Genomic DNA, 9,379 nt, shown 5'->3' with positions numbered 1-9,379 from the left:
AGTCAGGCTACAAGTACCTGCTTACCATGCTGTGTCCAGCCACAAAATTTCCCGTAGCCATTCCGTTGAAAGAACTGAGCTCCTCAGAGATAGTTGACGCTCTTCTATCGGTGTTTGCGCGTATAGGATTTCCGGCCGAAATCCAGACGGATCAGGCAACAGTTTTTACGAGCGCTTTGACTACCACGTTCCTAGAGAGGTGCGGAGTAAAGCTGCTACACAGCTCAGTGTATCATCCGCAGTCTAACAGTGTGGAGAAATGGCATTCGGTTCTAAAGCGGGTGCTACGTGCTCTGTGCTATGAGCACAAAGAGGACTGGGAGGACTGTCTGCCAGCCACATTATTCGCTTTGCGTACGGTTCCCCACGAAGCTACGGGTTTCACCCCAGCGGAACTTGTGTACGGAAGAGCCCTGCGCTCCCCCCTCCGAATGCTGTGAGAAATGTGGGAGGGCACAGGAGAGAACCAGACAGTGGTAGAGTACGTGCTTCAACTACTGGACCGCCTTAACAGTACGAGGGAGATAGTAAACCGCAATATGAAAGCTTCCCAGGAGGCTTCCAAAGTCTACTATGACAAAAACGCCCGCCTTCGAACTTTCCGCGTGGGCGATCGCGTCATGATTCTTCGGCCATCGAGGAAAAATAAGCTGGAAGTTCACTGGGACGGTCCTGTAGAAGTTATGCAGAAACTTTCTGAGACGAATTATGCGCTAAAGATTCCAGGAAGAGGGAAGCAGGTGAGAATTTATCACTGCAATCTCATGAAGCCGTACATGGAACGCAGCGGGATCGTAAATCTAATGCTAAACGAACCCGAGGAGCTCGATAGCGAGATTTTAGATTGGAAGGAGAACGCAGGAGATAGCGTCAGCGTGGAGAAAATCGTGGCTCTTTCTGTAAATACAGAATCTCTGAGTTCGGGCCAGATTAACGCTCTAAAGCGGCTGTTAAGCGAATTCGCTGATCGATTCAGCAGCCGTCCAGGAAAGACACACCTCCTGACGCACGAAATAGAGCTCACGTCTGACGAGCCGATACGGTCAAAACCATACAGGGTATCACCTCGGCAGAAGGAGATAATGGAAGCTGAAATACAGCGCATGCTTAACTTGGGGGTAATAGAGCCGCGCTGAGAGTGACTACACCTCACCGCTGATTTTAGTTGAGGCACCAGGCAAAGAGCCTCGTCCCTGTGTAGACTACCGAAAGCTGAATGCTATTACCAGGGACCAACTATACCCGATTCCGAACATAGAAGAAAGACTAGAAAGAGTGAGCGGCGCAAAATTCATTTCCACCCTCGATCTCGTGCGCGGATATTGGCAAGTACCGCTCTCAGAAAGTGCGAGCAGGTATGCCGCTTTTATCTCGCCGGTTGGCACCTTTCGACCCTTAATGCTTAGTTTTGGGCTGAAGAATGCCCCCTTCAGTTTCTCGAAACTCATGGACATCGTACTCAGGGATATGCAGGGCTTTGCTCTCCCTTATTTGGACGACGTCGCTATATTTTCAGAAACGTGGGAAGAGCATCTAGAACACCTTAAGAGCGTGTTTTCTAGGTTGCGAGAGGCCGGACTAACTATGAAGGCGGAAAAGTGTAGGTTTGGTTGGGCTCACGTGGCTTACTTGGGCCATGTTGTCGGCCAGGGAACTAGGAGTCCATCAGAGCTAAAAATTGCTCCGATCGTGGCATTTCCCCAGCCTCGAACTAAGACGGACATTCGATCCTTTTTGGGACTGGTCGGATATTACCAGCGGTATATCCCGAACTATTCACAGCTGGCAAGCCCCTTAACTGACGCGTTACGAAAGGGAGCACCCACTAAAGTACCCTGGGATGCCGAAAAAGAAAACGCATTCAAGAGTCTCAAGGCAGCGCTTATGTGCCGACCTCTGCTCCGAGCCCCTGACTATTCTAAAGAGTTTATAGTCCAGTGTGACGCCAGTGATAGAGGAATGGGTGTTGTCTTAAGTCAAGTGGGCGACGACCGCGAAGAACACCCGATTCTGTACGTCAGCCGTAAGCTGACCTGTAGAGAGGAAACGTACAGCGCTTCGGAAAAAGAGTGCGCCTGTTTAGTATGGGCGTCGCAGAAGTTGTCGTGTTACTTGTATGGAGCAAAGTTCATCTTTGAGACCGACCATTGCCCTCTCACGTGGTTGAGGCAAATGTCCCCCAAAAATGGTCGCTTGCTCAGATGGAGTCTAGCTCTCCAGGAGTATAATTTCTCTGTACGCTACAAGAAGGGAAAACTGCATGCGAATGCTGATGGCTTAAGCCGACTGTTATGAAGTAACTCAGTTGGATCGCCTCCGGGGTTTCTTTTTATTTTAACCTAGTTTAGGGCAGTCGGCCAGTGGCGTTTTCTGCGGGACCTATACCCTTGCTTTGGCGGCACCAAAATTCAGCCAAAATCAAATAGCTTCTGTGGTAAAGTGTTTCTTTATCGGTGCAGGAAGCCTGGTGGGTCTTTGGCGAATTCTGAACGCTTGCGTGTGGGGCGGTGCAGTGTTGCATGGGATAGCCCACTGGTGCTTTCCTTTGTTAATTGTTCAAGATCGTATGTTCCTTGGTGGAAGACGGCCCCTACACCCAGTTCCAGGCTCATCTCTTCCTGCCCAGCGGTCGTCAACGCTGGCCATACGAGATTTTTCGGGCCGCGGAGGAGCTGTTAGGATCGGCCAACACAGGAATTCCTCGCAAGCCCTAGAGCAAAGTGTGCGTGGATGAATCACCCAGAGGCACGAGGAGGCAAGAAACCCTGGCGCCAGCGGCGGCGGCGGTTTCAAGTGGCGGCTTCTATATCCTGGGTTCATCGGACGCTGCGGGCCACTTCTTTTCTTCATACACGTATGAAAGAAGGGTCCACCGAAAGGAAGCTGCAGTTTCAAGTGTCCAAGCTCTTCGGTTTCCAACCATCGGCGAGAGCAGGAAGTCGCTTGTCTTTACGTGCTGGGAGCCGTGTTGAAATTCCGTTCTCACGGGGCCTCCAAAATGAAGACTTGCGCAAAGTGGTGCAACTCCGGCACGGGACACGATCCATGACGTGGATATTCACCCTTTCCATCGACCGAGTGGTTCGTGTGCATCAGCCACGCCTCATGTCGTGGGCGGTACATCAAGTGTCGTCCACTGCCCACCTGATTGGACAACCTGTGTGAAGTTAAATTCCCTAGCCAGGGATCTGGGGAATACGAACTCTATTTAAACGGCTGTATTCGTGTTATTCTTGTTCTCCTGTCTCGACTGTCATCATGTAGAATAAACCTCCTGTACAGTTTCCTCCTAAGCAGTCATCTCGAGTCTTTAGTCCGACACCATGGCGAGCCGGGACCTGCGGGCCTGAACGAGTCAGACAACCCAAGGGCCCCTCATCTCTAACACCGTCCAGGTGAATATCCAAGCAGCTCGTCCGGTCACCGTGGGTCTTCATCCTAGTTCTTCACGCAGTGTTATTCCTTTGTTTAGTTGTCAACCAACGAGCCAGCAGGTTAGTCCTATTAGGTATGTTTAAAGTTAGCCGTCCCGTGCCGCCTCCGGGGCGCAGTCCCCTTATGGCATCCGGTTTCTGGCAGTGCAAAACGATAATGGAGTGCCTTACGACCTAGTGATGGTGCTGGTCCTCCACGGAATATGGAGGTCTCGAATGGCGTTTCGGCACTGTGACGTAGACGGAAGGACAGCAAGGCAGTATTTCTGTGAGAGTGCCCAACGTATTGTAGAAATGTGGAAGAGTCGGAACTGTACTCCTGAATGGTTGCATGAATTTGAAAAGGTATTGTCTATGCCCCGTTTTTAGTTATGTAGCGCTGGCTTGAGTGAAGTCAGCGATTTTATCATATGTAACGTTGTTTCTGGATTTTGTTTGAAACCGGCAATAAAGAAAAAAAAAAGCCTCCGTGGCGCAGTCGGCTAGCCCGTTCGGCTGTTAACCGAAAGGTTGGAGGTTCGAGCCCTCCCGGGGGCGAAGAGGAGTCTGCCATGATATCTTTTTTTCGTGTTCTTCCCACCCTTTTTTCCATAAACATGTTTCATGAATTCCTTTCTCGGTATCACCGTCCAGGTGAATATCCAAGCAGCTCGTCCGGTCACCGTGGGTCTTCATCCTAGTTCTTCACGCAGTGTTATTCCTTTGTTTAGTTGTCAACCAACGAGCCAGCAGGTTAGTCCTATTAGGTATGTTTAAAGTTAGCCGTCCCGTGCCGCCTCCATGGCGCAGTCGGCTAGCGCGTTCGGCTGTTAACCGAAAGGTTGGAGGTTCGAGCCCTCCCGGGGGCGAAGAGGAGTCTGCCATGATATCTTTTTTTCGTGTTATTCCCACCCTTTTTTCCTTAAAAATGTTTCATGAATTCCTTTCTCGGTATCACCGTCCAGCTGAATATCCAAGCGGCTCGTCCGGTCACCGTGGGTCTTCATCCTCGTTCTTCACGCAGTGTTATTCCTTTGTTTAGTTGTCAACCAACGAGCCAGCAGCTTAGTCCTATTAGGTATGTTTAAAGTTAGCCGTCTCGTGCCGCCTCCGTTGCGCAATCGGCTAGCGCGTTCGGCTGTTAACCGAAAGGTTGGAGGTTCCAGCCCTCCCGGGGGCGAAGAGGAGTCTGCCAAGATTTCTTTTTTTCGTGTTCTTCCCACCCTTTTTTCCATAAACATGTTTCATGAATTCCTTTCTCGGTATCACCGTCCAGGTGAATATCCAAGCAGCTCGTCCGGTCACCGTGTGTCTTCATCCTCGTTCTTCACGCAGTGTTATTCCTTTGTTTAGTTGTCAACCAACGAGCCAGCAACTTAGTCCTATTAGGTATATTTAAAGTTACCGTCTCGTGCCGCCTCCGTGGCGCAATCGGCTAGCGCGTTCGGCTGTTAACCGAAAGGTTGGAGGTTCGAGCCCTCCCGGGGGCGAAGAGGAGTCTGCCAAGATTTGTTTTTTTCGTGTTCTTCCCACCCTTTTTTCCATAACCATGTTTCATGAATTCCTTTCTCGGTATCACCGTCCAGGTGAATATCCAAGCAGCTCGTCCAGTCACCGTGGGTCTTCATCCTCGTTCTTCACGCAGTGTTATTCCTTTGTTTAGTTGTCAACCAACGAGCCAGCAGCTTAGTCCTATTAGGTATGTTTAAAGTTAGCCGTCTCGTGCCGCCTCCGTGGCGCAATCGGCTAGCGCGTTCGGCTGTTAACCGAAAGGTTGGAGGTTCGAGCCCTCCCGGGGGCGAAGAGGAGTCTGCCATGATATCTTTTTTTCGTGTTCTTCCCACCCTTTTTTCCATAAACATGTTTCATGAATTCCTTTCTCGGTATCACCGTCCAGGTGAATATCCAAGCAGCTCGTCCGGTCACCGTGGGTCTTCATCCTCGTTCTTCACGCAGTGTTATTCCTTTGTTTAGTTGTCAAACAACGAGCCAGCAGCTTAGTCCTATTAGGTATGTTTAAAGTTAGCCGTCTCGTGCCGCCTCCGTTGCGCAATCGGCTAGCGCGCTCGGCTGTTAACCGAAAGGTTGGAGGTTCCAGCCCTCCCGGGGGCGAAGAGGAGTCTGCCAAGATTTCTTTTTTTCGTGTTCTTCCCACCCTTTTTTCCATAAACATGTTTCATGAATTCCATTCTCGGTATCACCGTCCAGGTGAATATCCAAGCAGCTCGTCCGGTCACCGTGTGTCTTCATCCTCGTTCTTCACGCAGTGTTATTCCTTTGTTTAGTTGTCAACCAACGAGCCAGCAGCTTAGGCCTATTAGGTATGTTTAAAGTTACAGTCTCGTGCCGCCTCCGTGGCGCAATCGGCTAGCGCGTTCGGCTGTTAACCGAAAGGTTGGAGGTTCGAGCCCTCCCGGGGGCGAAGAGGAGTCTGCCAAGATTTCTTTTTTTCGTGTTCTTCCCACCCTTTTTTCCAAAAACATGTTTCATGAATTCCTTTCTCGGTATCACCTTCCAGGTGAATATCCAAGCAGCTCGTCCGGTCACCGTGGGTCTTCATCCTCGTTCTTCACGCAGTGTTATTCCTTTGTTTAGTTGTCAACCAACGAGCCCGCAGCTTAGTCCTACTAGGTATGTTTAAAGTTAGCCGTCTCGTGCCGCCTCCGTGGCGCAATCGGCTAGCGCGTTCGGCTGTTAACCGAAAGGTTGGAGGTTCGAGCCCTCCCGGGGCGAAGAGGAGTCTGCCATGATATCTTTTTTTTGTGTTTTTTCCACCCTTTTTTCCATAAACATGTTTCATGAATTCCTTTCTCGGTATCACCGTCCAGGTGAGTATCCAAGCAGCTCGTCCGGTCACCGTGTGTCTTCATCCTCGTTCTTCACGCAGTGTTATTCCTTTGTTTAGTTGTCAACCAACGAGCCAGCAGCTTAGTCCTATTAGGTATGTTTAAAGTTTGCCGTCTCGTGCCACCTCCGTGGCGCAATCGGCTAGCGCGTTCGGCTGTTAACCGAAAGGTTGGAGGTTCGAGCCCTCCCGGGGGCGAAGAGGAGTCTGCCAAGATTTGTTTTTTTCCTGTTCTTCCCACCCTTTTTTCCATAAACATGTTTCATGAATTCCTTTCTCGGTATCACCGTCCAGGTGAATATCCAAGCAGCTCGTCAAGTCACCGTGGGTCTTCATCCTCGTTCTTCACGCAGTGTTATTCCTTTGTTTAGTTGTCAACCAACGAGCCAGCAGCTTAGTCCTATTAGGTATGTTTAAAGTTAGCCGTCTCGTGCCGCCTCCGTGGCGCAATCGGCTAGCGCGTTCGGCTGTTAACCGAAAGGTTGGAGGTTCGAGCCCTCCCGGGGGCGAAGAGGAGTCTGCCAAGATTTGTTTTTATCGTGTTCTTCCCACCCTTTTTTCCATAAACATGTTTCATGAATTCCTTTCTCGGTATCACCGTCCAGGTGAATATCCAAGCAGCTCGTCCGGTCACCGTGGGTCTTCATCCTCGTTCTTCACGCAGTGTTATTCCTTTGTTTAGTTGTCAACCAACGAGCCAGCAGCTTAGTCCTATTAGGTATGTTTAAAGTTAGCCGTCTCGTGCCGCCTCCGTGGCGCAATCGGCTAGCGCGTTCGGCTGTTAACCGAAAGGTTGGAGGTTCGAGCCCTCCCGGGGGCGAAGAGGAGTCTGCCATGATATCTTTTTTTTGTGTTTTCCCCACCCTTTTTTCCATAAACATGTTTCATGAATTTCTTTCTCGGTATCACCGTCCAGGTGAGTATCCAAGCAGCTCGTCCGGTCACCGTGTGTCTTCATCCTCGTTCTTGCCGCAGTGTTGTTCCTTTGTTTAGTTGTCAACCAACGAGCCAGCAGCTTAGTCCTATTAGGTATGTTTAAAGTTAGCCGTCTCGTGCCGCCTCCGTGGCGCAATCGGCTAGCGCGTTCGGCTGTTAACCGAAAGGTTGGAGGTTCGAGCCCTCCCGGGGGCGAAGGGGAGTCTGCCAAGATTTCTTTTTTTCGTGTTCTTCCCACCCTTTTTTCCATAAACATGTTTCATGAATTCCTTTCTCGGTATCACCGTCCAGGTGAATATCCAAGCAGCTCGTCCGGTCACCGTGTGTCTTCATCCTCGTTCTTCACGCAGTGTTATTCCTTTGTTTAGTTGTCAACCAACGAGCCAGCAGCTTAGTACTATTAGGTATGTTTAAAGTTAGCCGTCTCGTGCCGCCTCCGTGGCGCAATCGGCTAGGGCGTTCGGCTGTTAACCGAAAGGTTGGAGGTTCGAGCCCTCCCGGGGGCGAAGAGGAGTCTGCCAAGATTTCTTTTTTTCGTGTTCTTCCCACCCTTTTTTCCAAAAACATGTTTCATGAATTCCTTTCTCGGTATCACCTTCCAGGTGAATATCCAAGCAGCTCGTCCGGTCACCGTGGGTCTTCATCCTCGTTCTTCACGCAGTGTTATTCCTTTGTTTAGTTGTCAACCAACGAGCCAGCAGCTTAGTCCTATTAGGTATGTTTAAAGTTAGCCGTCGCGTGCCGCCTCCGTGGCGCAATCGGCTAGCGCGTTCGGCTGTTAACCGAAAGGTTGGAGGTTCGAGCCCTCCCGGGGGCGAAGAGGAGTCTGCCATGATATCTTTTTTTTTGTGTTTTTCCCACCCTTTTTTCCATAAACATGTTTCATGAATTCCTTTCTCGGTATCACCGTCCAGGTGAGTATCCAAGCAGCTCGTCCGGTCACCGTGTGTCTTCATCCTCGTTCTTCACGCAGTGTTATTCCTTTGTTTAGTTGTCAACCAATGAGCCAGCAGCTTAGTCCTATTAGGTATGTTTAAAGTTACTGTCTCGTGCCGCCTCCGTGGCGCAATCGGCTAGCGCGTTCGGCTGTTAACCGAAAGGTTGGAGGTTCGAGCCCTCCCGGGGGCGAAGAGGAGTCTGCCAAGATTTATTTTTTTCCTGTTCTTCCCACCCTTTTTTCCATAAACATGTTTCATGAATTCCTTTCTCGGTATCACCGTCCAGGTGAATATCCAAGCAGCTCGTCCAGTCACCGTGGGTCTTCATCCTCGTTCTTCACGCAGTGTTATTCCTTTGTTTAGTTGTCAACCAACGAGCCAGCAGCTTAGTCCTATTAGGTATGTTTAAAGTTAGCCGTCTCGTGCCGCCTCCGTGGCGCAATCGGCTAGCGCGTTCGGCTGTTAACCGAAAGGTTGGAGGTTCGAGCCCTCCCGGGGGCGAAGAGGAGTCTGCCAAGATTTCTTTTTTTCGTGTTCTTCCCACCCTTTTTTCCATAAACATGTTTCATGAATTCCTTTCTCGGTATCACCTTCCAGGTGAATATCCAAGCAGCTCGTCCGGTCACCGTGGGTCTTCATCCTCGTTCTTCACGCAGTGTTATTCCTTTGTTTAGTTGTCAACCAACGAGCCAGCAGCTTAGTCCTATTAGGTATGTTTAAAGTTAGCCGTCTCGTGCCGCCTCCGTGGCGCAATCGGCTAGCGCGTTCGGCTGTTAACCGAAAGGTTGGAGGTTCGAGCCCTCCCGGGGGCGAAGAGGAGTCTGCCATGATATCTTTTTTTTTGTGTTTTTCACACCCTTTTTTCCATAAACATGTTTCATGAATTCCTTTCTCGGTATCACCGTCCAGGTGAGTATCCAAGCAGCTCGTCCGGTCACCGTGTGTCTTCATCCTCGTTCTTCACGCAGTGTTATTCCTTTGTTTAGTTGTCAACCAACGAGCCAGCAGCTTAGTCCTATTAGGTATGTTTAAAGTTACCGTCTCGTGCCGCCTCCATGGCGCAATCGGCTAGCGCGTTCGGCTGTTAACCGAAAGGTTGGAGGTTCGAGCCCTCCCGGGGGCGAAGAGGGGTCTGCCAAGATTTGTTTTTTTCGTGTTCTTCCCACCCTTTTTTCCATAAACATGTTTCATGAATTCCTTTCTCGGTATCACCGTCCAGGTGAATATCCAAGCAGCTCGTCCAGTCA

General features: G+C 50.3%; 18 non-coding genes across 18 annotated transcripts; all 18 read left to right on the top strand.

Annotated features, from left to right (window-relative positions):
- Nucleotides 1-3,897: 3,897 nt before the first annotated feature.
- On the top strand, nt 3,898-3,971 carry Trnan-guu (transfer RNA asparagine (anticodon GUU)). Its single transcript has one exon. It is a non-coding gene; the product is annotated as a tRNA-Asn (tRNA).
- A 237-nt stretch (nt 3,972-4,208) lies between these two features.
- Nucleotides 4,209-4,282, top strand: Trnan-guu (transfer RNA asparagine (anticodon GUU)). The gene has a single exon. It is a non-coding gene; the product is annotated as a tRNA-Asn (tRNA).
- A 237-nt stretch (nt 4,283-4,519) lies between these two features.
- On the top strand, nt 4,520-4,593 carry Trnan-guu (transfer RNA asparagine (anticodon GUU)). The gene has a single exon. It is a non-coding gene; the product is annotated as a tRNA-Asn (tRNA).
- A 236-nt stretch (nt 4,594-4,829) lies between these two features.
- On the top strand, nt 4,830-4,903 carry Trnan-guu (transfer RNA asparagine (anticodon GUU)). Its single transcript has one exon. It is a non-coding gene; the product is annotated as a tRNA-Asn (tRNA).
- Nucleotides 4,904-5,140: 237 nt separating this feature from the next.
- On the top strand, nt 5,141-5,214 carry Trnan-guu (transfer RNA asparagine (anticodon GUU)). The gene has a single exon. It is a non-coding gene; the product is annotated as a tRNA-Asn (tRNA).
- A 237-nt stretch (nt 5,215-5,451) lies between these two features.
- Nucleotides 5,452-5,525, top strand: Trnan-guu (transfer RNA asparagine (anticodon GUU)). Its single transcript has one exon. It is a non-coding gene; the product is annotated as a tRNA-Asn (tRNA).
- A 236-nt stretch (nt 5,526-5,761) lies between these two features.
- Trnan-guu (transfer RNA asparagine (anticodon GUU)) lies at nt 5,762-5,835 on the top strand. The gene has a single exon. It is a non-coding gene; the product is annotated as a tRNA-Asn (tRNA).
- A 236-nt stretch (nt 5,836-6,071) lies between these two features.
- Nucleotides 6,072-6,146, top strand: Trnan-guu (transfer RNA asparagine (anticodon GUU)). The gene has a single exon. It is a non-coding gene; the product is annotated as a tRNA-Asn (tRNA).
- A 236-nt stretch (nt 6,147-6,382) lies between these two features.
- Trnan-guu (transfer RNA asparagine (anticodon GUU)) lies at nt 6,383-6,456 on the top strand. Its single transcript has one exon. It is a non-coding gene; the product is annotated as a tRNA-Asn (tRNA).
- A 237-nt stretch (nt 6,457-6,693) lies between these two features.
- Nucleotides 6,694-6,767, top strand: Trnan-guu (transfer RNA asparagine (anticodon GUU)). The gene has a single exon. It is a non-coding gene; the product is annotated as a tRNA-Asn (tRNA).
- A 237-nt stretch (nt 6,768-7,004) lies between these two features.
- Nucleotides 7,005-7,078, top strand: Trnan-guu (transfer RNA asparagine (anticodon GUU)). The gene has a single exon. It is a non-coding gene; the product is annotated as a tRNA-Asn (tRNA).
- A 237-nt stretch (nt 7,079-7,315) lies between these two features.
- Trnan-guu (transfer RNA asparagine (anticodon GUU)) lies at nt 7,316-7,389 on the top strand. Its single transcript has one exon. It is a non-coding gene; the product is annotated as a tRNA-Asn (tRNA).
- Nucleotides 7,390-7,626: 237 nt separating this feature from the next.
- Nucleotides 7,627-7,700, top strand: Trnan-guu (transfer RNA asparagine (anticodon GUU)). Its single transcript has one exon. It is a non-coding gene; the product is annotated as a tRNA-Asn (tRNA).
- Nucleotides 7,701-7,937: 237 nt separating this feature from the next.
- On the top strand, nt 7,938-8,011 carry Trnan-guu (transfer RNA asparagine (anticodon GUU)). The gene has a single exon. It is a non-coding gene; the product is annotated as a tRNA-Asn (tRNA).
- Nucleotides 8,012-8,248: 237 nt separating this feature from the next.
- On the top strand, nt 8,249-8,322 carry Trnan-guu (transfer RNA asparagine (anticodon GUU)). The gene has a single exon. It is a non-coding gene; the product is annotated as a tRNA-Asn (tRNA).
- A 237-nt stretch (nt 8,323-8,559) lies between these two features.
- On the top strand, nt 8,560-8,633 carry Trnan-guu (transfer RNA asparagine (anticodon GUU)). Its single transcript has one exon. It is a non-coding gene; the product is annotated as a tRNA-Asn (tRNA).
- A 237-nt stretch (nt 8,634-8,870) lies between these two features.
- Nucleotides 8,871-8,944, top strand: Trnan-guu (transfer RNA asparagine (anticodon GUU)). Its single transcript has one exon. It is a non-coding gene; the product is annotated as a tRNA-Asn (tRNA).
- A 237-nt stretch (nt 8,945-9,181) lies between these two features.
- Nucleotides 9,182-9,255, top strand: Trnan-guu (transfer RNA asparagine (anticodon GUU)). The gene has a single exon. It is a non-coding gene; the product is annotated as a tRNA-Asn (tRNA).
- The last annotated feature ends 124 nt before the right edge of the window (nt 9,256-9,379 follow it).

This window comes from Haemaphysalis longicornis, unplaced genomic scaffold (genome assembly GCF_048455015.1).
Source record: "Haemaphysalis longicornis isolate Haplotype H1 unplaced genomic scaffold, Haemaphysalis longicornis Haplotype H1 scaffold_2, whole genome shotgun sequence".
Classification (NCBI taxonomy): domain Eukaryota; kingdom Metazoa; phylum Arthropoda; class Arachnida; order Ixodida; family Ixodidae; genus Haemaphysalis; species Haemaphysalis longicornis.
The sequence above is the reverse complement of the archived record's forward strand: the minus strand, read 5'-3'. Positions and strand labels throughout refer to the sequence as shown.